This window comes from Chroicocephalus ridibundus, chromosome Z (assembly GCF_963924245.1).
Source record: "Chroicocephalus ridibundus chromosome Z, bChrRid1.1, whole genome shotgun sequence".
Lineage (NCBI taxonomy): Eukaryota > Metazoa > Chordata > Aves > Charadriiformes > Laridae > Chroicocephalus > Chroicocephalus ridibundus.
This window is the reverse complement of record NC_086316.1, coordinates 57,454,031-57,480,143: the sequence shown is the minus strand read 5'-3', so window position 1 is coordinate 57,480,143 and position 26,113 is coordinate 57,454,031. Positions and strand designations below refer to the sequence as shown.

Sequence of the window (26,113 nt, the reverse complement as noted above, 5' to 3'; positions counted from 1 at the left end):
CCTAGGTGAAAAGGTCTGCCAGAGTAGAACTGATTGCAGAACTGGAACCAGCAGCTGAAAACCAAAACTGCCTCATAATAAAATACATAGGTAGGAAAAAACCCCAGTCTTCAGAGGACCTTGAAAACCTACTGCGCTCACAGGAAAATAATTTTTCAATGGTTTGTTCCAACAAACTATTTTCAGCGTTTTCTACCTATCCAGGCTGACTTACTGTTTTTTATTACAATTTTTTCAGTTTTACCTTGGGCAGTCTGCCCCAAACTGTAGACAAAGCTGCAATTTGAGAAGATATTTTCCCTCTGCAAAATGGTTTGCAATTTTTCATTATGTAAGGAGTTGTAGGCAATCCTGAGGTGGCTTGCAGAGAATATGATAAATTTGCAAGGCATACTGTACTTAGAGAAAAAAGATGGAAAAGTTCCTCCACGCTTATTTTCTCCCCCATTTATAATCATTAGGCTTTAAATGCCCCATACATCTCTGTCATTTAGATAAGAGGCATTGATTGCTTAACTGCTGCACAGACATTTCATACACCTGGTTTTAGATGACATTTCAGGGGGAGAAAGAGAAGGAAGTACTGTAAAAAGTGTTCACAGTTTGCAATGTCAAACTTTATTACATAAAGTCATAAACAACCCCAATTAGTAGTAAGTAGGTTCATAGCCAGGGTTTTAAGCCAACTCTGGCTTCATTAAATGTTTCCTGCAGTCGAGCAAGGCACTGGGATGTATAAACTGAGCCCTGATTTATAATAAAACACAGTAAAGTTTTAGAAAAGCTTTACTTTTCCTGCTGATTGATTTCTTGTCAAGGTCCAGCAAAGCCTGAGGAAGGGGTTAAGTAGAGGTCTTGAGGGACCACTTGACATCTGCTACACTTGTGACTTTTTGATCTTGGTTTTTTTTTTTTCCTCGCTTTGAGGGATGCCCTACAGTAAAGGCCATGTGTGCCTGTGTGTGTTTCCCAGAGATGGCCGGGGCTGGGAGGGGCACAGCGGCCGGGGAGCAAAGAAAACAGCTCCTTGATGACAGATCAAATGAAGGCAAAAAAAAGGGGAGAAGGGGGATTACATGCTCTGTAATCACGATAATGGGAAGGAAAACACTGGGGGTCTCAAGTGTGAAAGCCTTTGTCCAGAGGAATGTAAGCGTCAAGGATGTTTTGATATTATAAACCAAAACTTCACCCAAGTGCCAGAGAGAGCAGCCTTCGCCTGCTTGTCCATGTGCTACTGGCCAGCCCTGGGCTTCATGGGGGCAGTTTCCCCCTCCTGGGAACCACAGGCAGCCAGGGGGAGGTGAGGCGTTCTGTCGTGGCCCTGGGGTCCCAGCACAGGTTTGATCACCCCACGAGGCAACCTGGGAGCTTGGGGCAAGTGATGGGAGCCCCCACATCTCATGAAGAAGGCCACTGAACTGGGCTCCTGGGCTCGTCACTTTGGATGGTGACATCTAACTTCTCTTGTACTTCTGCCTCACAGCCTGTATTTTTTTTTTTATTTCCACACCCCACCAACCTGTGGCTTCGTTAGTTAAAAAAATGTTTATCAGAAGCCAGTTCAGCTACTTGGTGGGTGGACATTGTCACAGGGGCTGCTGCTGGCAGGGTGGAGACATCCATCTTGGAAGCACCTGCTTTGCAGCACAGGCACTGATGTCTCTGAGACCCATGAGGAGGCTTCAGTGCATGGGACAGCATCCTCCAGGCATGGCCTCTGGGCACCACAGCAGTAATCTTTCCCTTGGGAGTCTGCAGGTCCTGGGGTGCCACCAACGGACACACCAGGAAGAAAGCTATGCTTCTTTGCCCACTGAGACTCCCACTTCTTCTCGTGTCACTTTTTCATTTTGTGAACTTACCTGGTGGAAGAGGAGTGCTAACTTGCTTCTTCAGGTGAATTTATTATTTATTGTGACATTTTGTGAATAAACAGCCTTCTTAACCCATAGTTTACCCATTTATCTTAAAGGCTTTTTTCTCCTTTTTCTTTCCCTTCCACCTCCATTCCCAAACCATATCTCAGTGATGAACTTGGGCAAGCACTGGCCTCCAGACTCCTGCAAATTGCACTCAGGTTTTAACCCAACAGCACAGCTGCGTCTCTAGGTCTGATATTAGGATTTACAGAATAAGGGGTAATAAGGCCACCTTCGTGTGAGTGGAATAGTCAATTTTCTTCTGGTGATCCTACTTCTTCTTTGAAACAGCTATTTCCCAGGAATGGGCGTATCACAGTTTCTTGTAACGTGGAATTTCTCCAGCCCTCGTTGCTGCAGCTGTGATAGATAGTCGTGCAAAAGCTGCTGGCCGATGTGTCGGCATCTGGAAGTTGCACGGGGACAAGCTTGAATGAGAAGTCAGCTTGCTTTCATGTGCCACGATTTCTGCAAAACTGGGGTCTCCAGTGAGGACTTAAAGTAATCTCACATAGTTTATGAGTGAAAATCCATTTACAATGAGAATGACCCCCACTGACCATAAGTTTAAACAAATGCCCTCCGTACGCATTTCCTACAGTGGGGATCAAGTTCCATACGTATGATGTAAGCAGGCCTCAAACAAGCCTCTCACCTACACACGGAGCAGAAATTATTTGCAAAGAAAACCAAAATGACAGCCATATGCATGGGACATTTTATATGCTACGGCCAGGCTTGCAGACCCCAAGTAGGAGGATCTTCTGATCTGACGATGCAATTGAAAACAGGTGCCCGACACGCAGCACATAAAAAAGTATACAGGCAATTTGGGAGCTCTCTGGAGATTCTTTCAACTGCTGAAAATATGGAGACAACTTCCCAGCCCCTGATCCTGTGCTTCCCCTCTAATTCCCCTGCTCTCCCCCCTCTCAGAAATGGAGGAAACTGCCAGGCCATGGTGATGCTGCCCCGTTTAGTAAAAGAAAATGTGAAAAAGATTAAGGAGGATCCATCAAAATGTCAGCCTGATCTTGAACTGCTGGAAAAGAAGCTTTTTTTTTATTCAAGTGTCTGTCACAAAGACCTGGGTGACCTTGTTTTGCAAGTGAAAGCCTTTGATTGTGACCCAGGCGTGCTTCCTGTGTCCAACTCCTATTTAGCAAATAAACTAAAAGTACTGCCCATGTTTATGGTAAACACCTGATTAGGTTCTACTAAAAAATAAAATTACAGCTGGATAATACAGGACCAGATCAGGTTTCCTTTTTATTTGTTGTCACCAAATGCTCCCTATCTTTTTGAGCTCTAAGGCTCGTTAAGTGGATGTTTTAAAATGGTGCAACAGACAAGGCAGCTGTATTTCATTTGTAGATAATTGATGCAATACATGTAATAACCCAACTAGATACGTTGACTCATGAGCTAATTTAGGTGTAGATGTTACAGCACTTGTGCAGCTGGAAATGTTGCCATCACACAAATCAGTGGCAGATTAATGGAGTCAGGTCCCTCTCTGCACTATGAAGAGATAAAAGGCCACAGTCAAACAGAAAAACAAGCTCTGAAGAGTTATTTTAAGTTTAAACTGTATTTGAAAATGTTTTCCTAACCACAATGCATGCTGTAATATGAACCTGGAATCGCTTAACTGTATGGTGATTTGGCAATTTTATATATTGTGGATTCATAAAGCTGAGAACATGGGTAAGGAGAAAGGAGCATGGCCTAATGTTTAGAAGGTGAGGCAGAGGTGAGCATTTCCACTCCTAATATTTGCGTTGATACTGAATGATATCAGTAAAACTGTCCTGGTCCCTGTTTCCTGGTGTGGGGTCTGAGGTGATGGTGTTTACTAGCTACTGCTCCAGGACCTGCTGTCATTTGATGGCATAACCAGATAGTTAGAATGTGGTGCTGGAGTCAGAGGGATCTGGGATCTCTTTTCACATCTATGCATTACTGGCACCCCATGCCCCATTTGCCTCATCTTTGAAAAAGAAGTAAAAAAGTTTATGCATTTCCTGAATGCTTTTTGTAATCTGTGGTGGAAAACAAACAAATACGCAGTTCTGAAGTATTAATATGACCATTCTTATCACTAACATCATAGCAACATTTAAATATTGACTGTGTACAAGTGTATTCCCAACCATTAACTGGTCAGTCACTCTGTATATGCCTCTCTATGCGTTGTAGTGAACTTGATGCTAGGGGTCAGCACTCATGATAATTAATGGATGGATCAATAACTAGTTCCAGGAGGAACAGGAAAAATAGGGATGGACTCCTGTGAATTTATGCCTCAAAGCTGGGTTGTCTGATGCCTTACAAAGTGTAAACACTGACTAAGGCTTTTCCTCTCTTTGGGATGTTCCTGATATCTTTCATCCATGTGGACTCCCTGAGGACAAATCGGGGTTGAGTGCAGACTTTAGTCTTTGCCTCATTTCTTTCTCCCCTCTACTTGACTGTCTCTTTCCAGAAAATGCATGAAAGTATTATTTTGCACTGTCCTCGCACATTGTTTAAAACTGACAAGCAATGACAAGAGTATCAGGACTCAGAGGTACGAACAGGCAGATGAACAGATGCACATACAAGTACATTTCCTCAGGAAACAGGCTAAAATCTGTTTCCTTGAATTGTTTCTACTGATTCAACTGTACAGCAAACTGTATTTGCTTTCTGACCAATTCTACTTGTTTCAGTAATCATTTGGAAGGACTAAACTGGAAATAGAAGTGTGTTAGACAACAGTTCTCATTTTTTATTTTATTTTTATTTTTATGAGCCCACTATAGGAAATAATTTGGGATCTCTCTGAATGTTATTTGCCAGGAAACAAAGTCACAGCTTTGAAAGTATCAATTCAGGCTGAGTATTTCCAGACTGACAAGAAAATGCTAGCCAGACTCTTTTCTTGTGAAATGGAGACATTTCTATGGCTGGTATCTGATTCAGCAATTTCACAACAATGGGTCCAATGCAATCTATTTATGGTTTTAGGGTATCCAATTTCAGTCACTCCTAAAGAATGCCATCACGAGTTTATTATGCAGTTGATAATATTTTCTCTGAGAACACAGGAAAAGAAAACTCTTTTGGCTGGAAAGGAAGTCTAGGAAATTAGAATTAGTATTAGAATCCACAGGATTACATATACAAATACATACACATAAACAGGTATTTGGACCACCTTGCTGACTTTGTTAATATTGACTTGAGTTTGGGTTATTAGAATGATTGCTGATTGAATATGTGTACTTAATTGCTGGTTGCTGGTAGAAAAATCAGAAAACCTTACTCAGGAATACGGAGTGGAGGTGGGACACCTTGGGTTTAAACACTTCTAAAGTGTAAAAGGCCATATATTAGGTATTATTTGAGGGTTATATAGTTTCTTTGACTATCACCAAAAGTGGTTTTATGAGAAGCAACATGTGGAAAGGAGACAGCAAAATCATCCCATTCTATCCTTAGGACTATTGTGGAATTGCTTCTCGCATTTCTTTGCAGTCTGCAGAAACCACGCTTTTCCTTGGGTATCTCGTCTTGGTTTAAGATGGACATGAGTACAAATTCTTGTTGTTTTATAACCCCCTTTTTCTTCAGTCTTGTTCCTCCTGTTTAATACAAGCAACACTGACTGAAGCAAGTTGCCCAGTTTTTGTTGTATTTATTGATGTTTATATGGTCTGGGAGGAGAAAGTAGCATTTGCTGAAGTCCAGCAGTACTTACTGAGAATAGTTAGCTGACCAACCAGGTGAAGCATAAGAGTGGAGATTTGAAGGAGTACTCCAGAGAGGTCAAAAGGGTGGGTAAAACTGTGAGTTATAGATATGCAGCAACTGGCCTTAACCTGAAACCATGTTGGGATGAGTGGTGTGTGTAGAATCACATCAGTTCCAGAACATGGAGTTCAACTCTGTGATGCTTCAAAGCAATGGTTTCTATTTCAATGCAAATTTGACAATGATAGATGTTAATCACACTCCTTAACGAAGAACAAGAAGCATAAAAGTGAGTAGTGTGGCATATGAATCTCATAAAATAGAAAAGAACCACATGCAGTAGATATACTTAACTGCTCAGGAAACCAATCAACACCTCTAAAATGTGGCTACATGGTAGCATACAATACTTCAGAGTTTGCAGAGTTTGCACTGAAAACAAGAAGATTTCAGTTTTACGAAAATTCCAATAGGGAATTTTACAACTACAGGAAAAATAGAGCAGAATTAGTCTCTGAACTGAGATAGCCTTATTGACAGCAAAAGTGTCAAGAAAAGAAAATATTAGTTCTGAAAAGGAAATATTTTTTTTCGTTCACCACTGTTGAGGGAAAAAAATGTTTGCTTTAACCCTGATCCTGAAAGGGTTTAATTTACTTGCCCAATTTCAGACATGAGTAGTCTCACTGACTTCAGACAAAGGGTAGTCCTGCTGAGATCAATGGTGGTACTCACATATATAATGTTAAGTACATGCATGCGTCTTTTCAGCACCCAGCTCTCAAATGCCTACCAGAGAAACAAATACACCTGGAAATAAATATCAAAGTGCAAACAGAAATTTTTTTTTCCCCAGCCTGAGATGAGTATTCAGGAAATGGACACAATAGCTCATTTGTGATACATTTTATCACTTCTGAAATGTGTAAGTGGAATCACTTGTGGAAAATGCAGGAAGATTACAGTCCAAGGTGTAGGGAAATTACAGCCCATGAGTCTCCCTCTCTCACCAATCACACGTTGGCTGGGATCATCAAAGATTTCCCAAATGTCTTTGTGAGCGGGATTGTAGGTGAAGTTGAACATTTATAGGCTCAGAAATTTGTCCAAGGTTCTCATTTTATTTCAATAAGAACGCACGTTATGTCTGTTGAAAATTCTACTGACAGTCCCATACACGTAATTTATGACATTTCCTATCAAGATGTTTAGCTGAATTAGAAACACTTGTGAAGAAGCCCGTCTGCAGCCAGTTAAAAAGCATTTTTGTAGCAGAGGTGAGGGCTGTTGAGGCAACAAAGACGGGCTCATCTTACTTTTATTCCGATGGCTGTTGATCAAGCAATTGCACCATAAACTGTTTACAGCTGTGGCTTTTGTTACGGTGACAAAGAACGTGTTTAAGGATAGACAGAAAGCTTTGCTGTATGTTAGTTCACAATGACCGTGCAGTTTACACGCCAAACAGCCCAAAACATATTTCTGCAACATCCAGGCTTCTCAATGAAGTGGCACTGATTTGTTCTCTCTTCTTTTTCATTTATTTTACTGAGTTGGTTACCTGTATGTCAGCCTTATTTTCCCAGCTTTACACCATGGGGACCATGGTGATGATGTGTGTCCTAGCTCACAAGCATCACTTTAGGCATGTGAGCTGTTCTATTTAAATGGATAAGATAAAGATTAAAGATGCCCATAGCTTGAAGGGCATTATTATTTACCGAGTGTGGGGAATCATACTTGTTCCTTCTGTCACAACATAGGAGAGAATTTTAATTGCTAAAATTAATCTACCTGATCCTTATTTAGCTGTGTGGGCTAGAGGTTTAGCTCTCTGTTTTTTCACGGTTCCCTTATAGTTTTGCTCTGTACTTGTCTTCAGAGGCAGGATAATTCCACAAGAAAACAGTGAGAACTGGTTTCTTTGGAAGGCTGAATCATTGCCTGCCATCAAGCTGTCCTTGCCTGGGTGCAGAAGCCAGGGAGTGGACACTCACATGGAAACAGCCCTTTTGCCCCTTCTGTGTTACATGGATGCACAATGGGACACAGGCAAAATTAATTTCATGTTTAGCTGTCTAAAGCGTAGCTATCTGTTGTGAGTCGGTAGTCCACTCTGCCTTCATGGTTAGTAGATAAGCAGCTCCAGAGATTGCCTGTCTTCAGATGAGATTTACTGCCCTCTTGAGGTATTTATCTTTCTCCTTCAAGAACAGAGGGAGCTTAGAAGACTTTGTGCCCTCATGTAGGAAGTTTGTATCAACAACAGCCAGCTGACATACCTTGTCACACTAAGGAATACAGGCTGCACTCCTCAGGGAAAAAAAACAGCGATTTCTCCACAGACATCTTTGAAGCTGTAGAGAAGACTGGAAAAATTAAGCCCAAACGAGCCTGGCTTCTCCTGCCGTGACGTGGCCCTATGGCATTCCCTTACCTCATAATGCGCCACCTCATGGTGGGACACTCTAACCCTGTTTCCAACAGATGATTCAGATTACACAAAATCCATGCTCATCCTTATCAGACCTGCGCTGCCTCTGCAGACTTCAGGAGCCAGACCTTCTGGAAAACAGAGTCAAAAACAATGAGCTGGAATTAATGGGCTCCTGGCCAAATTTGCTTGTAATGTTACTAATTTCCGTGTTCCTGGAGCTGATAAGACTTGCTTCAGCCTGGCTTTTGTCTCCTGCTCTGCTGGGTTATTACCTGAGAACATTGCTTTGATTACCTGCTGGTTGGTGCTACCTGGGTTTATTCCACCTGCGTTATAAAGCCAGCTGTTGGGCTGGATGACGCTTTCCCAGAACCCAGCTCTTTGAAGGCTGACAACGTTACAGCCAGAAGTCTCTAAAGTGTTTTGAAAATTGTACGGCCACTGGGATGGTAGTAACTTATTTGAGGGGAAGTAAGTTGTCACATCCTTCTGCAGAAGACTATTGTGTCTGAGACTTCTGCTTTTGGTTTTTTGTTGTTTCCAGAGTTCATTTCAAAGTTAATTTCCAGATTAAAAACTTCAAACTTTGACTCATAAAAGCATTTTATTCAGAGGGGTAGCTTAGTTTGCACTGTCTATATACAGTCATATGTGCCTGATCTTTCATATCTCTCTATGTCGGAAAGACACTTGTTGCTTATTTATTTTTTTCTGTATTAGATACTAACATATTAAACTGGAGAGAGGAGATACCTTTTTGGTGAACCAAAAGAAGAAGTAATTGTCTAAAAGAAACCCTGTTATGATCCCTAATTATTACCCCTTAGATAAAAAAAAGAAAAAAAAATGCCTGCAGACAAATGTAGAGGAAAGATACTATGAGATAAAGATATCACGGGAACCTTACACTAATCAAAATCTTCTGTGACCGCCTTATTAAGATACTTGCTTTAAGAACAAAACATATGGTAGAAGCCTCAAGGAGATAGGCCCTTTAACAGAAGTGTAAAATACTCCCAATTCCTTCAAGGATTTTAAGTAATGCTTGCTTAGGGTGTTTCATTCACTAGCAAACATGGTGATTTGTGAAGCACAACTAATGTGTCCCTGGAAAGTTCCAGCATGAAATAAGACTAGGTGTGAAAGCCTGTCAGGGTCCAAAGAGGTATGATTTAAGGGGAAGCACTCCCTGAAAATGTGAGGATGAGTGTTACTAACTTAATCCATATGATATCTTCTCCGCCCTAAATGTATGGTAGAATGTAGGGCAGAAATGCGTGAAGCAGACATTAGTCATTGTCTACAGGTGATATTTCTTCCATGAATTTATCAGCAAGGGTTGCCATGCTGTGTTTAAACATTTGTACAATCAATTAGAGTGCAAAGATGAAAAGTAAATGTTTACTTGCAGATGTACACAAGCTTGGAAAATTTGAAGAGGGCAGTTGTTATATTACAAATGTAGCTCTGCAGTCTTACACAGTAATGGAAATAATTGAAAGCCAGATGTTTGAGCAGATATGGAGGGACAGGAAAGTAGCTTTCTGACACTGATGCTACTACATGAATGAGTAGATGTATGATATGATTTTCTATTGTTTTTAACTTCTTTTGAAGTCTGAAGATTGCCAGAAGCAGGGTGGCAGTCTGCTCTGATTTTGCTTGGATGATGCTAGGTTTTCTACTATCAGCAGAAAAAAGTAACATCTGTAAGACTTACAATTTAATCTAATATTAAGCTGTACAAGATATAGCTGTACAAGCACAGAAAAAAAAGATATCTTTCCTTCAGTGTGCAGCCTCGGGAGATAGCTAGAACTGGGAAGAGCTTTGAAATCATCCAGTTAATTCCTCTAACATGGCACAGGATCACCCTGAAGGCAACCTGCAATGCCTAATTTTGGTACTGAAAGGCACGTGGCATGTTAGTTCATGGGACAACTGAAAGAATATATCCTGTTTTTCTGGGCATAGTATGGGATGTGCTAGGGAAGCTTCTGGCTTGTGAGGCTGCCACTACACCTTGGACAGAAGTATATGAAAAAGGGACAGAGAAGAGCAAGAGCAAGTCTTAACGCTGCTGCCTATGTCCTTGTCCATTCCCAGCTACCCTTTGTCTGTCCGACATGAAAAGAGGTGTCTGAGGAACAAGTCTGACATAGCTCTGTGAAGGCAAGTATGATCAGAGAAGGTGGGTAAGGAGCAGCCATTTACTGCACTGACCCAGTGTCCCCGTGATGAGACACATGAAGTGCTATTACTGTCCAGGTGAAGGAAATGTGCTTCTGTCACCTGTTACTCCAGCTAATGTGTCTTAACCAAGGCAAAGGCACAGATCATTTCCTCTCCAGAAACACAGGCAGGTACTAGGAAATCTTTATGGAAAGGGTGAAGCAATTTGTTCCTGTGTTCTAGCTAATACAAAAAGCTCGAATCCCCCAAAAAACCACTAAATAAGTCACAAATGCAAAATACAAATGGCTCCTGGTTATAACAAGCCAATGGGTTACAGTTTGTAAAGCTAAAGCAAGTTTGGATTGGAGTAGATGAACCTGCTTAAGGTACAAACTGCAAGGATTTCAAAGTAAATCTAACACCTTTCAATCACTTCTCTTGCTCTTCCAATCTGCAAAAATAAAACTCACTGCAGACTTCTTAAAAATAGCAAAACCCAACTCAAACAACTACAGCATGTCAAATCCTAGACCTTGCTGGTGGCTCTCTGCCTGGAACTGGATATCTTTCCAGTCCAAGAGTGTAAAGACCTTCCTGAGGATAGTGGAAGAGGGAATAGCACCTTGGGAGCCCTGTTGTTGTCTGTCCTCTGTGTCCTGTTTTCTTTGGTATTGTCATTTTATTTGTTTTAAAGTAAAGAACAACTGAAACAAGCTATGCAGCACTGTCTCAGCAATTTGCAGCCTCACAGATCTCAGTGCAAAAGACAGTGGCTGTATGGAGTCAGCTATATTTAGGAATACACCATGCTGATAGTATTTTCTTGCTGTCTCTACAGCGAAACAGGAACAGATATAATGTCTGCTTCCTCATTCACTGATGTTTCCTTGTTTTATGTAGCTGGAATAATTTCATCTAAAACAATGAAATGAGCTGCTATGTTGAGTCAAGCTGTAACTAAAATTTTTTTACAATTCTGTGATTCAGTTTGGGCACAAGGATTCTGGCATAATGTGAAGGAAAAGATGTAATATTTTTATTGCAGAAAACAAAACTTTGTAACTTAAGAGAATATTAATAATATATTGACAAGGGAAAAAGAAGGGTAAACGTTATCACGTTACCTTGACATCTGATTTCCCTTGAAAGTAACACATCTTGAAATTTTCTTCTGAATTGAAGATCCGCAACATTAAATACACTGCTTCTCTCAGGCAATCACAGTCTATTTACGTTCCAGTGTGATACGGCAAACACACTGAAAATAATGTAAAATATTTTATAAAAGCAAGAAGCTGTAATGAGCTGCACCAGAAAAGGGACTGTAATGACCATGATATTTTGGAAATGTTAAATACAGTAGAAACATATCTTAGGGACTTGAAAGTGAAATTTTTCCCTGTGGGTCATACTTGAACTGATGCCTCTGCAAGTCATTAAGAAGCAGTGTACAGGCGAAGGTGTCAGCTGTGAGCTTTGAGATTTATTCTTTGCGACCATGATGGCCTGACAGCACTTCCCCAAATGAAAAGAGACTGCTACTGGTTCACTGATGTACGAATGCACAGGCACGTTGTTAATGCAGCTTTCTTCTGCTTTTTGAATGCACTTCTATTCCTCATCTTTACTATGTCTGGTGACAGTGAGATCTCCAGCATAATTATGTGATGGCTGAAAAAATACTTGACTTTGTTTGCTTTAAACCCGGTAGCTTACTCCTGTGCTACGCAAAAACCCAGTGAATAACTGTTCCCCAATCATTTCTTCCAACCATTCATGATATTTATTATCGGACCTGGGCCATCTCCTCCCTTCAGCATTCCCTGCTTTCCACCAAGGAGTCTGACCATGTTTAGTTTTTCCTCATATGGAAGCTGTCCCACGTCTTTGATCATATGTGCTGGTGTTTTCAGGCTCAACATCTTGAGGCACGAACAGCCGTTAAAAAAAGAGGACATCTTCCATCAGGGGCTTCTCTTCTCTCCCGCAGCAGGTGAATAACGTCAAGTCACAACAAACTGCTAATAGGTTCCACCTTGGCTCTGACCAAGCACTGATGGGTTTCGATTTCCTCCCATCTACATGCTGGACCAAACGAACAGTGTTTCTTGTGTGTGGTTAGTGTTTAAGGCCTCATTGTGTACATGGCCTTGAAAGATATATTTTTATAGGTAAGCACCTCATAAAATATTTTTCTGAAGACATTTATCAAGAGAGACTTTGAAAAACCGTAAGGAGAGGGGAAGGAGAAGGCGGGGGAAGCACAACATGTGCTTTTCAGCTGCCACAAAGCCCTGCAGCAGCAGCCTTCATGTGAGAGGCGACACTTTGCACATTACAACAGGGAATCAAAAGATTTATACTCAACACTCCATATATATGACTCTCTACGGCATCATTTTGAAAGGGTGATTATTGGTTTGACATAAGGGAATATTTTACATTAAATGCTGAAAGTTCTCTATGTACATAGCAATAATCACCTGATGCTGCTTTTTCTTACCGCATGGCTTTCAATAATAAATAATCATAATAACGATAGTTAGGTTCTCCAAAATTATCCCATTTGTTTTTCAAGAACCCCCAGGGGCTGGTATTTATCACTTGATGTGAATGCTTCCTGCTCCTCTCCCTCTGCTTACACATGCATATAAAAGAAGTGCAGACATATGGGAAGTGCCTCACTTAATTTGATGGCAGCTCTGTTTATTATTATCTCCCAGAACCGTGGTAATTGTAGTTCAGTTGTTGAACAATTATTAAACCAGAAGCTGTAGGTCCCCTGTTAGGCTTCTCCCTGGGATCTCCCATTTTCTACCCCCAAAGGTACAATACTTGTAAAAGCAATGCACTGACGGCAGAAAAGATGACAGGCAACACCCTCTTAAATTCTTGTATAAGCCAAGAGTTGGAGCACCCATTGAGTTTAGACAGAACCAGTTTGTAAATATGTTCTTATACTTGTGTTTACGTGGCATCTTGGACTAATTAGGGTCTTTCAGCACTTGCAGCATGGGAGGAAGGGGAAAAAGATGGCCACAAAAAGACTAGACATGGACTTAGTACAAAGAATGAGAAAGCTCTGATTTTGGGAAATATTACAGCATCGCACCTGCAAAGTGTATTCTTTGTTCATGTCTGTTTTCTGCAGAAAAGTTGCCTTATTCTGCTAATTTGAGGTACACATACTAGAATAGTTTCCCCTCTCACTCTTCTCTCCCCGTTCTACTGATTTGGGATAAGACATCTGATTTAGGATAAAAAAAGGACTGGGGTCAACTAGAGATATTTTGTGAATTAATCATGTCAGTAGTCATTTTTGCTAAACTTTTACATTTTCTGCTTTTTTTTTTAAATTTTATTTTGTCTTACTGTTCAAAAGAAAAGAAGTTAGCAGTTCTGAAATACCACCTGAAAGATGAAGTGCAGAAGTACATGTAAGCAAGCATCTAAGTTTGACAGAAACCGGCAATATTAGCTGAAAACCTATCCAGTTCCCTGCAGCTGCTTCCGCAAAAGACCTGGCTGGTGAAGCCCAGACTTATAGAAGAAAAGACATGTGTCCCGACTGTGACCAGATTTTCACTGAGTGAAGTTCTGGTTGTGCATGACTCTTGCTGCCGTAGCTGCCATGCCCTCCCCCATCCATGCAGCCTGCAGTACGTGTTATTTCCTGACCCCAGCAAGCAGAAAGCAATGGCAAGTCATTTGACTTGCTCTCTTCCTATCCCATGCTCTTCTTATTCTAGTTCTTACAGGCTTTTGGCCTTGCCTTGATGCAGCCTAGCTCACTGAAGAAGCTGCTATCACTTGATAGCAGCTGTCAAAGCATTTTTCTTCTCCCTGGTTTCTTTGGCAAAAATAATCTACACTGTAAATCACCGTATCCTCTTGTTCAAAACCCAGAGACAGCTTTTCTGGAAGCTCACTGGAACAAGCATGAAGTACAAGGGAGTTACGGCCTGTTACTGGGGATTTCCTCAGGTCAACAATCAATATTAGGAAAAGAAATAATGATAACATCAAATATGAAGTGCCATTTACTGTATTCCAGATACAAATACAATTAAATACAAGTTCTTCTTTCGCATGTCCTTTTCCTTCAATGTATCTTTCTGTTCTTGGATGATTTTTCACTATTCGTATTTCCTTTCTTCTTTTTCGTCTTTTTCCTCTTGCATCTCTATTTTTTTCATGCCTTTTACAGTTTTCTACATGCCTTATGCCTTTCTTGTAAAGTTACTCTGCTCTCCTCTTTTACAATCCCTTCAATCTCTTGTCCTTCATTTGAGAGTTCCCACCACTCACGTAGTCTTCTTGTTCGCTTGCTTCCTGGCAGGTATGTCCTGCACCTCCAGGGATGACAAGCCTTCTGGTGCAGCTATTCTGAATTTGATCTGCTATACCAGCTGGTTGGTGTTGGCACCAATCTACACTTTGGTTTCAGGATGTTTCTTCTGCCTGCCACATCTGAGGAGGGAGCTAATGAGACAAGCAGTGGGGGCAACTCTAGTTAAGGCTTTAGTAGTCCTGTGGTCCTCCAGGTTTTGTTGATTATCCTGTGATCCCACAGGCAAAACTGACCCTGAGGGTAGAGGCCAGCAGCATTCTTCACACAAGCCATTACGCATTTGACTGGCCAGCTAGTGTGTGAGTTACGAGCAGTGCTGGCCACAGCAAGTGCTTTCCAAGGCAAGATGCTGAACGCAGCAGTCTCAGCAGATCATTTTGGATATATGCTGACATAGCTGAGCTCAGATGATCCAGGAGTCAGTGCTGTATGAGACTTTTTACACAAGGCTGTAACCCAACAGCATACGCTTGGAAGCAAATTTGAACCAAAGCGTTGAGCCTTGCTGTGTTCCCCTGCTGACTAATTTATGTAGCAGCTTGCAGGTAACAGAGAAACAGTTTCTTTTTTCCAGCTGGATCAGGGGTAACCCTGCTCAGAAATGGCAATGAATCTCTCCAGCCATATGCACGTGTCCTTCCAGACTACTGACTTGGTTCAATATTTTGTTCCCTGAAAGAACAAAGTGCCTGGAGCAGAAACCTTTCACTGACACCAAAGCGCCTTTAATCCCTTGAATCACATACAGACCCGTTTTGCGCTCAAGATCACAATAATAAGTGCGTTCCTGAATCCATTGCCTCACTCCCATAGCATTGACTCTCCTGCACTTATGAAAATGTACTGTGTTAGGCCAACAAACATGACCTTTACAAACAAGTGTTCTTTTTGCCTTGAATTCTGGGCAATTCATAGAAGTTATGAAGCAGAACCTTCTGTCAATGCAGGTGCCTCTGAATATAAAGTCCCATTTGCATTTCTCTTTACTGAAGTAGTGCTCTTGCTTTCAATGCCGTCACCCATAGCACAGATGCGGTTTTCCAAGACTATTTTCCAAGAACAGCATCATAATAGAAAAGGCCAAAATATAGGTGGTGGTACTTCATTTCTGTTCCTATCTCATAACTATGTTAAGGCCAGGTGGTAAGGATGTTATCTATAGGAAAGAAGGTACTTTCACCTCTCCAGTCGGATCACTTTCAGTTACTCTATCATGACAATAGCCTTTCCAATGATCAGGAAAATAACTGCTTGCAATGAAAAACCACCTGTTTTGGCCTGTCTGACAGGGGTGAAGTGTGTGCCCTTCGTGAGGACTTACCTGTGATAGCCCTGAGCTTTGCAGAATGCACCCACTGAACTTAAAACTCAAAGATTTGTTGATGTGATTCTCTAGGAAGGCATGTATGCTGCTGTGACTTGCATTCCCATCAACTGTATTGATTTTAGTTGCATGGAGACATGTCCAAATAAAGAATGGACACTAGGCTAAAATTATAATTTCCTATTTAAGAGAAGTTTCACGTTGAAAATCATCTGAAAGCTTTTCCTGAGTAGACCCAAGTGCAGCCACTCAACGTCCCATGCTCCTGCTCCAGCAGAAGACACCATGAGCACACTTTACACTTGAGTACGTTTGACTGAAATTGCCAACAGCAAGTGGCAAAGACTTAATTCAAGTCTTGGCTAGTAAAGAAAAGGGGGCGTGAATTCCCAATGGTTTGCTGTATTTTCTGAATTGACATGTATACTCTGATAACCAAACAGTTTCAGACCACCTTTTAAGACCAAAGATTTTGCTTCTGCTGGAGAAAGACCTCTTGAACTTCACCAGATCTGTTGCTAGGCTGGAATCCACCACGCAACAGCTCCTTCGTTTTAACCACATTATGTTGCAGAAGGCAGGTTGCACTTGAATGTATTCAAATGCATTTTTCTACTGTTAAACAGGGCTCTGGGTGTAACACAGTAACCCCATTTACATTATATGTATTCTGGCTCTTTTCTACTTCTATATTACCCTCACAAAATTTTTTCCTTTTGCAAATTAGAGGCTCAGGTTAATGTATTTTATAAGCTGTTTTTTTTTTCTCCCTGAAGTTTTAGCTTTTTTCTTAAAAAAACCCACATTTTGGCATTTAACTATATTTCTTTTGTAAAGTGTTAGACCAGCAGCTGTGCTTACTACCAGCATGACATGATAAAAAAACATATTGTTCCTTACAAAAAAGAGAGAAAGAATGAAAAAGGGTGAGAAGGAAAGAGAGAGGCCAGGACCTCTTTTCTCTGGTCAGGCACAGACCATCCTAGGACTCCTTCTGAGCCCTGTGGGGGGCTGGCAGGAAAGAATTTGTAGCCACAGGGACATGTTATCCAGAACCAAGGGTTGAACCTAATTGTAAGCAGATTTTGCCCGCCTTTTTTGGATGAATGATGGACCACTGGCATGTGACCTGGCTTGGCAATTTCCCTACAGTGTCCAGGCTGCCATAAGGAGATACGTAATGTCTAGAGTGATAGGAAACTCTTTAGTGCAGATGGTACAGAGCTGCCTCATAAAATGACTCACTGTGAATCCTCACAGAAATCTCAGCTATAAAAATGATAATGGAAAAAGCACAAGAAATGCAAAATGTCTTAAGATCAATTTGTTCCATTTCATGACGTCCATTTTAGATACAAAAAAAAAGTGTATTCTACAACACAAACATCAACTGCTTCCCCTTCATTTTTTTTTGACTGGCCAGACAAGATCAACAGGACAATGTACTGGAGTTGTGGAGGTGGAGGAGCTCTTGGAGAAGGCAAAATGACAGCTTGCAATGCTCTGGGCACTCCTTAGGGAAAAGAACAAACTTCTTGGGAAACGCTGTGTGCACACAGGCTCTTCTCTCCTTTTTCCACTCCCTGTGTCCCTCCAATAGTAGGAGGAAACATTTAGTTAGTAAAATTGGTACCTGTGGTTTTTCCAAGACAATCACTGAATTTTAGTTCGGAAATGGATTCTGAACCCCTGTGGGTGGAATTTTTCCTGTAATCCCTTAAGAGCATGTATTTTAGCAGATAATGTGCCATCAAAGTAACTTTTTCAATTCTTTCCTTCTTTCCTTTGAATTCTCACACATTTTCACTTGTTTTTCAGTATAATTTGTTGAGATTTTTGCAGTGTTTATCGCTTATTTAATGCAACATCTCTGTAACATTCCAGATTGCCTGTGACTTTTATTCAATATATTGTGTTCTGTAGGGACAGGCAGTAACACAAGACCACGAGTAACAAAAGAGTCAGAGAAGAGGGGAGCATTGAATGTGGTTTTACCCTTTCCCCTCTTTCCACTATGGGAGATGATATTGGAACACTAAGTAACAACATATGAACCATTTTTAAAGACAAAGTGCTATCTCCTGGCAGGTTACATGTGCTATTGTGGTTGTGATACAGGGCACCTTCTATTCTTGCTCCATAGTTGCTACGTCAGCATTTTAATGTCATTTAGCAGCAAATCCTCTAATTTCACCCACTTACCTCACTTACTTAGGCTACATTTGCAGAGCAGCTTCTGCGAGAACAAATCAGGAATCAGTCCCAAAGTTCAGCTCCATGGACTCAAAAAGCTCTCCTCAATCCCATGTCGGGGAAGAAGGGTCAGACCAAACATCTGGTCCTCCAGGCAGCTGCAAACCGTACAAGTACTTGGGACACTTGGTCCAGGGAATCGCAACAAATGTAGTTCAAACCAGGACTGCATAAAGCATGGATGGAGGGGCTGCAACACAAATTCTTCTCTTCACAGGTGTGCAGACTGGATGCACTGCTTTTCTTGCTCAGCCTTACCTCACTTACCCTCTCTCTTGGTGGTCTTTATGCAAGACCATGTAACACCCCAGAGGTCCCTTTCAAGGACCACCCAACGACACTCCCCTCCCACCTAGCAAACTCACACTGAAAACACTGTGGATGTTAACCCCAAGACAAAGAAGTTAACTCCTCAAAGCAACGAATCATTCTGAAGATTCTTCAGCTAATCCATCTCCATCTCTACTGTCTGTGACTGTAACTGTGCACAGATCCTCCTAAACCAAGCAGATGTTCCCAGCCACTTCATTCTGGGTTTCTGTCAGGGCCGCTGTGAAGAGCTTCCTGTAGAGATATCTCCAGCTGGCCATTTGGTAAGGCACTGCCCTCACTCCATGCAGATAGACAGAAATGGAGAGGAAGAACCTGTACGTGTGACTTTTCTTGACTGCTGATGGCACTGAGCTATCTGCTTGCCATCTGATGCATACATTGAATTTGTGCCAACTCAAGTGTCCTTTTGAGGATCAGGATCACGTTGGGATGAGACTGTGAAAATGCTGAGATCTGTGCAAAGAGATAATGACCCTCTTCGCTCCGTGAGACTCCTACTGTGGTAAGCAGTGACAGGTTTCAGACTGAGACCTGCCTGCCTGCAGTGAAGCAAATGAGGCAGGGGGCAGGTCCTTTTTGGGAGAGGGAACCCAAACATAGTAATCTGTGGGGAAAGCATGTGATGTACGCAAAGAGTTCAGCTGTAATAGCAGGAATTCAAACAGAATTATCTCTCAGTGGTAATATTACGGTCACTTTTTGAACCTTTTGGAGCAATACTTGTCTGATACATCCAGAATTAGACTTCATATTGACTTCAAAGCTGTGATCTGTGCAGGGTAGGGTGGTCCTCCTGATGGAGTGGAACAGTTGCAGAGGAGCACACAGAGACAGCAAAGAGTTTCTGTTCTGAAGATGCATGTTTTTTTGACACCACAGCACTGATTTGTAAGCATGGCTAGGGCTTACCATTTGACATTTCCCCCTGAAATTCAGATGAGGTTCCCCCGAAATTTCATACTGAGACTCTTTGTAGTCATAAGTTCCACACTATACAAGACATCAGTTATTCGTAAAAAGGAAATTAATTCTGTGCTTGTATGTGATATGCAATGCATGGGCTGCTCTACATTTGCACCATACTGTATAACACATTATATACAGGCTGTAAAAGGTTGACTCAGGGCAGCTATGGGGAGAAAAGTCTGAAACACAATCCTGAATCTTTCCCTGCCATGTTATAGAATCAACTATTTTTTGTCTGTATAAACAATTCCATTTTAGAACCAAGCCCCAGGAATGTGGACCTGTGATGAAAATATATAATTCAATTTGAAGCTGAATATTTGGTGATAAAAGTACTCCCAGGAATAATATTTAAAGAAGGATTACATTCTTCCATACTTCAGTTGCTTGCTTTCTTCTGGCAAAGTAAACAAAGGCACTTGTACATTTAACTCACTGCATAAGAAATGATGACTAATGAAGTTTCCTAAGTATTTCTTCATACACATACATATACTCGCACAATTTAAAATGGCCATAAGGTTATTTGTATTTTTCTTTCAGATTTGTGAAATCCCATGTTTACTAACTTTCAGTGTGAAAAAGTCACAGAAGGTGTGACATCATCATTAGATTTGTTAATTAGCTGACACTTTTGCAGAATCTCAGTCAGCATTCAAAACTCATTTATATATATGGCTTTATATGATATTAGAATACGTTGGCAATAGTAAGTTTGCAACCGAATTATGCAATAGTCTCTTTATACTGTGTCTTGTAAACATTTTCATTTTTTTTAATACTCTGCATACCAATGAACACTCTGTGTTCCGTACTTCTCCTGACACTGTTTAAAACTGATCTTAGAAGGATTTAATGGAAGAAAAGCTCTTTCTTTTTTCCCTTTTCAGTGAATCAACATATCCAGAAAAGAAGCTAGTCTTTTTTTTTTCTACAAAAATGTCTCATAAGCTGCATTTTGCTGGGTGGACAAAAATCACTGAACAAATTACAGTGAATTTCCTGCATTGCAATCCTACAAACTGTCTAAGGAAATCAGTGTGAATAATGGTGCTGCGCTGTGCTCTTTAATGTGCTTCATTTCAAGCCCAGACTTTGTCTCATTAGACAGGGATGCAAGCTGCAAAGTTTGGAATCAGATTTTTTAATGAGTATTTTGAAAGTTCAGAAGTGTGTATAACTAAGTTGTTGGTTTTTTTCCCCCCAGACTGTCACATGGAAAGGCTCCTGCTGTGAGGTTTGGATCAAATCTAGAGTTTTGGTTCAGTTCTATTTTTGTTTCTAATGTACTCAAGTTCACACCGTTCACAGCCTGCCATAAACCCCCCCTGTTAAACATGCGCATTGTTAAAACATGCCGAAGACTTGGCTCAAATCGAGCGTCGCCTAATGGAAGCCAGCAGAACTGTGGGCTGGAACCAACCCCTAGCTGCAGTATATGACCACAGTGAACACCTGGACTTTCTGGAAATGGCAAGATAAACGGCATTTTCATTGGAGCCATGTCTGAGAAGTGCCTAAACACTCGGCGCCCTAGCTCAGGTAAGAACAATTCCTCTGAAATGCTTCTGGTGCTCCAAGAGGGGCTGTCTCAGGCACCAGCTTTGGAAAGAAATGAGGTTTCTGGCCATGTTGCTTATGAAGCAACTGTACTTTTATAGCTAAAATCAAGGCTCTCTCCTGAGCTATCAATAAAATACGGCTGGCTTTTCCAACTGCTTTGTGTGCTCCGTCCGCTGGCACTACGGCTGGAGTCAGAAGGGGCTGTTTGCCACAGCTGCTGCCCAGCACAGCTGAAGAAGTGTCTTTTCTGACCTCTCACATGCGGACCCTCAAGCTCCTTGGCCCCCAACAGACCACTCCACGCAAGCATCCAGGCGCCATTTTGCAAGGAACTGCTTTCCTTTTATCCCCTGTAACACCTTCATTCCACTACTCTCCTTTTGCACACGAGGAGACGAGGGCAGAGAGAGATAAACAAGACAGCGAACGTTTTGGGGGGTTTGTGGCCCAGCTGGGACTCCTCTCCCTCATGCACTGCTGGTTATTTTTTGGAATCTGGAATGGCTGTAACAATGGTGGTGTAAACCAGTGTATACCTCAAGCCAACCATGACTAGTTAATTTCAATGTCTTGGGAGAGGCTATGTTGTATGCCATGCCTTCCTTATTGGTGTTGTGCTGATAAGGCATTGCATGGGCTACCCTTAACGTACCACGCTGAGAAGGGCTTTATGTGCCAGCTATGGGAGGCTGGATTAGGGGAGGTTGTGTTGAGAAAAGTCAGAAACAAAATCTCAATTTTTTTCCCTGCCATGCCATAAAAATCAACTATTTTTTGTCTGTATAAACAAGTTCATTTTAGAACCAAGCCCCAGGAATGTGGACCTGTGATGAAAATATATAATTCAATTTGAAGCTGAATATTTGGTGATAAAAGTATTCCCAGGAATAATATTTAAAGAAGGATTACATTCTTCTATACCTTAGTTGCTTTCTTCCTCTGGCATAATAAATTAAGGGTCTGTGTACATTTCACCCCAAACACCTCAGCTGATACTTGAGGAAGTTCGCTTGAGATTTTTGTACATGTTTCTAAAATGGCTACCACATTATTTGTCTTTACATAAAATAAATGCAAAGCTTTAAGATTTGTAGCCTCCTCTGTCACGCAGCATCCAGAAGATTGTGGGCTTTGACAGGGCGGTAGGTCTAAACCAATTCTGGAGACAGCTGTTGACAACTGTGAAGTCTATTTCGTCTGAATAGCAATGCTTAGAAATATCTTTGATTTCCGTTGTGGAAATAAGAAAAGAATCTCGCCCATGCCATAAATACCTTTAAACCACTAAGATTCATGTGAACAACAGTTGGAGACGATTGTGTCTGAACTGTGCGTGGTTGAGGACACTACTGAGTGTATCAGTAGCCTGTGCGTTGTGCAGGTCATTTGGTGGGAGGAATGGAAAGGACTCTGCATTTGCCCCCACCATAAGTCAGTGGTCCTCTGGGCTGGTGGTCGACATAGAAAAGGGACCTCGATCATGCGCCTTCGTGCTCACAGTGTCAGCCTGCACTCACCAGCACCCCAGCAGGAGAAAGGAGACCCTGTGCCTCCAGTATGGGGGCAGCCTGGGAAAGACTTGCGTCTCCATCTCTTCTGAACTGCACACAGGCCATCTTGACAAAGGCTGGAAACTGGGCAAGCATACTCAGCAAAATCCCTCCATGGAGTATGTGATTACACGCGATTATAAATCTATCAAGAGCTTATGGAAAAGTCATTCTGACCTGTGCATCTCTTATGCCTCCTCGTTGTGAAGACTGAGAAAAATAACTCTAAGAATTCGATATTCTTACTTTTAGTAAAAGGCATATTTCTACAGTACTATCAGAATGCTAAACTGTGACTCTTATGAAATTTGGAGATTCCTGGCACGGAGTCTTTTTTGCCATAAAATGTACTCATCGCAAAGCTTAAGTGAACCTCTGAGATTTTGAAGCTGTAACCATAGCAAACATAACTTAAAGAGGGGAAAAAGTGTTTTGTCAGAGTGGTTTCAGCTCTAAATGGTGCAATTTCTATTTCTCTGAGATACGCTGTTCTTTTTGGTCTCATAACAGAGTTGGTAATATCAAAGAATTCCAGTGGACTATTTCAGTTATAAAAGAAAATTAAGTTTGATACATGACTACTCAAAGGGCTTTTGAAAATATCGTGGCAGAATGACCTTCAAAGAAAGTGACAGTCTCAATAAACTCCCAGCACAGCTGTGATATCAACCCCCTTTCCTGGGATCCCGAGGTACTGCAAAAGCTTTCAGGAGTGGGAGGTATTTGCTTTTCAGCCCAGCTTGAATTATTTCTATATTAGGTTTTATTGAATCTATATGTGGCTATTTTATGGCTCTTTAATGTTTATGATGTATTTATTATCATTCCTATATTTTCCCTGCAGCTCTACTGAAAAGAGACTGTCTAAAGATTGTGAAGCTATTTGTTATTGTACCTTTAATTTACAGCTGCTTCATATTTTTCATTTGAAGAGTTTGGCAGTGTGAATGACATTAATTAAGTCTTACTATGACCATCTGAATTCATAGTCCCACATAAAATGCATTTTAAATAGAGGTAAACTGAGTCCAGGAGCAGTCTGGGCAGCAAAGCAAGTTTACAACAGGGCCTGGGGAGGAACCTGCAGGTGGGAGATCCCTGTTGGAAATGCCAAGCTACAAATTATGTCACTAAGCAGATCAAAAGCTTTGCTCCATTGCTCAATTGCCTCTCAAAATTAGAGGAGTAATAGTAAAACCCAGCCCGTTTCCCGGTGAGGAGTGTCAGCTGGCAGCAAAGGGAGATGGAGTTTGGCTTGGCCCCAGAAGCAGATCCATGCCCAGCCTAAGTAACAAGGCTGGGAGGAAGGTGTGCATTGTGCCCAGCAGCTCTAGTGTTCCCTTGGCTGCACTGTATATCTCAGCATAGGCTTGGCATCCATATGTGCTCATGTGAAGATATCCATGCCATGAGTCCTGCCCTGCAGAGTCCTCGTGGCCAGAGTCCTTCACATACTTGTCACTTGCCGTCTTCCTTTCTGTTTGCCAACTCTGACTTCCTCTGAAAGTCCTGTTTACCTCTAATGTCAGTTCAAACCTTTTTGTTGCTGAATCCAATATCAACAACAATTTGATCCTTTCCTTCTGTCCGACTAAGTCCCCAACTCATTTTAATAGAAATAACTTATACTAAGACCACAGTATCAGAGGAAAACCCAGATGGGAAGTGATCTCAGGAAGTCAACTAGTTTAACCTCTGCTTACAGTCTTCTCAAGCCTCTTGTGTTCAATTAATAATGGTAAACCATGACTCAGTTTGCAGGTGCTAAAATAGCTAAAGATCACAGAAGAAGCAAAGGTGACTAGGCGCCACCCTCAGCTTCCTTATTCACCAAAACAGTTTGCTTAGATTCACATTCAATTGATTGATTGATTGGTTACTTTTTCTGCCAGTGCTTGGGAACAAGTTTGGTCAGAACCTGTCTGTGCCATCTTGAGAAACTTACACACCAACAAATTCTCAGCCTTTATGATCCTCTGTGAACTGGATCTCAAACTCATAAAAGACTTGCTTTCCTCCGTGGCAGTCAGATTGTAACACGGGGACTTGCTGGCTTTCAGTGACCCATCCATAGAGACTGGGAAAATTGGCAAAGGCCACGTACGCTATGTGAAGCCTGAAGCTGACATGGTGTCGGGAAAAGACTTTCCTAGCATAGCTATACTACTTGCATGGTGGCAGCTTTCTCAGGTGACTCTGGATACTCCAGTGTTCTGGGTAGAGGGACCATTATTCCTCTTTCTTTCCTGTCCTGGGTTTTTCTATGGCGATGTTCCCCGACGTTAAAGAGCTGTTTTTTTCTTGCAGTGGTTATGCTACACAGATGAATGATTCTCTGTTGCATTTATAGGTCGCAATGTCACATACCTGGTGCTAGGATGGTATTTTCACATCTGAGGGAGAATTTGCCTCCTTGTTTGATAAACCGAACTGGGACGCTTTATGATTAAAGGTGATCATAATATTTCTTTGTGAAACTAATAACTGCATTTGGACTATGTTCTTTCTACCTCTTCTCCTTGCTTCCAACCTGCCCCAAGCCTTACTAACACACGGGTCCTAAATTAAACTGTGTTACAAGTTCAGACTCCTCTGGTTTGCCAGTTTTCAGCCTGTCAGTAATTTGTAGGCTAAAGCACTGTAAACAGAGCTGTTCTTAGAAATATTTACTTGATAAAAGCATATAGTTTCAAAACTACTTGACAAAATATTAATCAGAAGGGATCTCATGCTATTGCTCCCCACATGTAGTCAATATATCACTTTAACTACAGTGCATTTACCCTCTGTTTATCATCCCTTCTGAAGCCATGTGGAATACTCATCTTCTCTAATCCTTGTCTATAGTATTTCCAAAGTACTTTACAAGCTTGGAGTAATGGACTTTAATGCCTTGCAGCAGCTGAGCTAGTAGCATATATGATACCTTAAATGTAACAATCAAAGGAGCATGCAAGATTTTGGTATTTCCGCTGGCTTGCAGATGTGCAGTATCCAGGTCCAAAAACTGTAATGTCAAGTTTAGACTGAAAGTGTTTAAAACAAAATAATGTCTCACTGCTCTGTGTCAACACCCCTATAATGTGAGAGGGTATTCTCTGATAGAGAGAGCACCAGTATTAAATATCGGTTATCTGAACCCTACAGTAATTTCTTTTTTGTATGTGTGTCCATGAATAACCTTGCTCAAGATTTATGTAACAGAGCGTATTGTTTTATTAATCCAGAGCATGTGGTATTCTCCAGGTGCTAAGCTTTGATCTCCTTGCCCTTCTATGTATTAAGTTTTCTGGTTCTCATTGACACTGATGCTCTTGATTTAAGGTAATCCCCTTATTGTTGGGGACAGGAAAAAATGCAAGTGAACTCTGCAGTGAACCTGGAATTTTTTTCCTTTGTTTCGTCTCAGTTCTGATTGAATCTCCACTAAATTCAGTTCAGCAGAATCCAGCCACTGCTTTTAGGAGTAAAAGTATATCTTTCTGCAACATTTTATGGCATGGA

At 41.4% G+C, this 26,113-nt stretch overlaps 1 long non-coding RNA gene across 1 annotated transcript in view; it reads left to right on the top strand.

Annotated features, from left to right (window-relative positions):
* LOC134508995 (uncharacterized) overlaps positions 1-24,410 on the top strand; it is a 54,697-nt gene extending 30,287 nt beyond the window's left edge. The window contains exon 3 of the long non-coding RNA XR_010069202.1: positions 20,704-24,410. This is a non-coding gene — a long non-coding RNA (uncharacterized LOC134508995). The remainder of the gene's footprint in view (positions 1-20,703) is intronic.
* Positions 24,411-26,113: the final 1,703 nt, after the last annotated feature.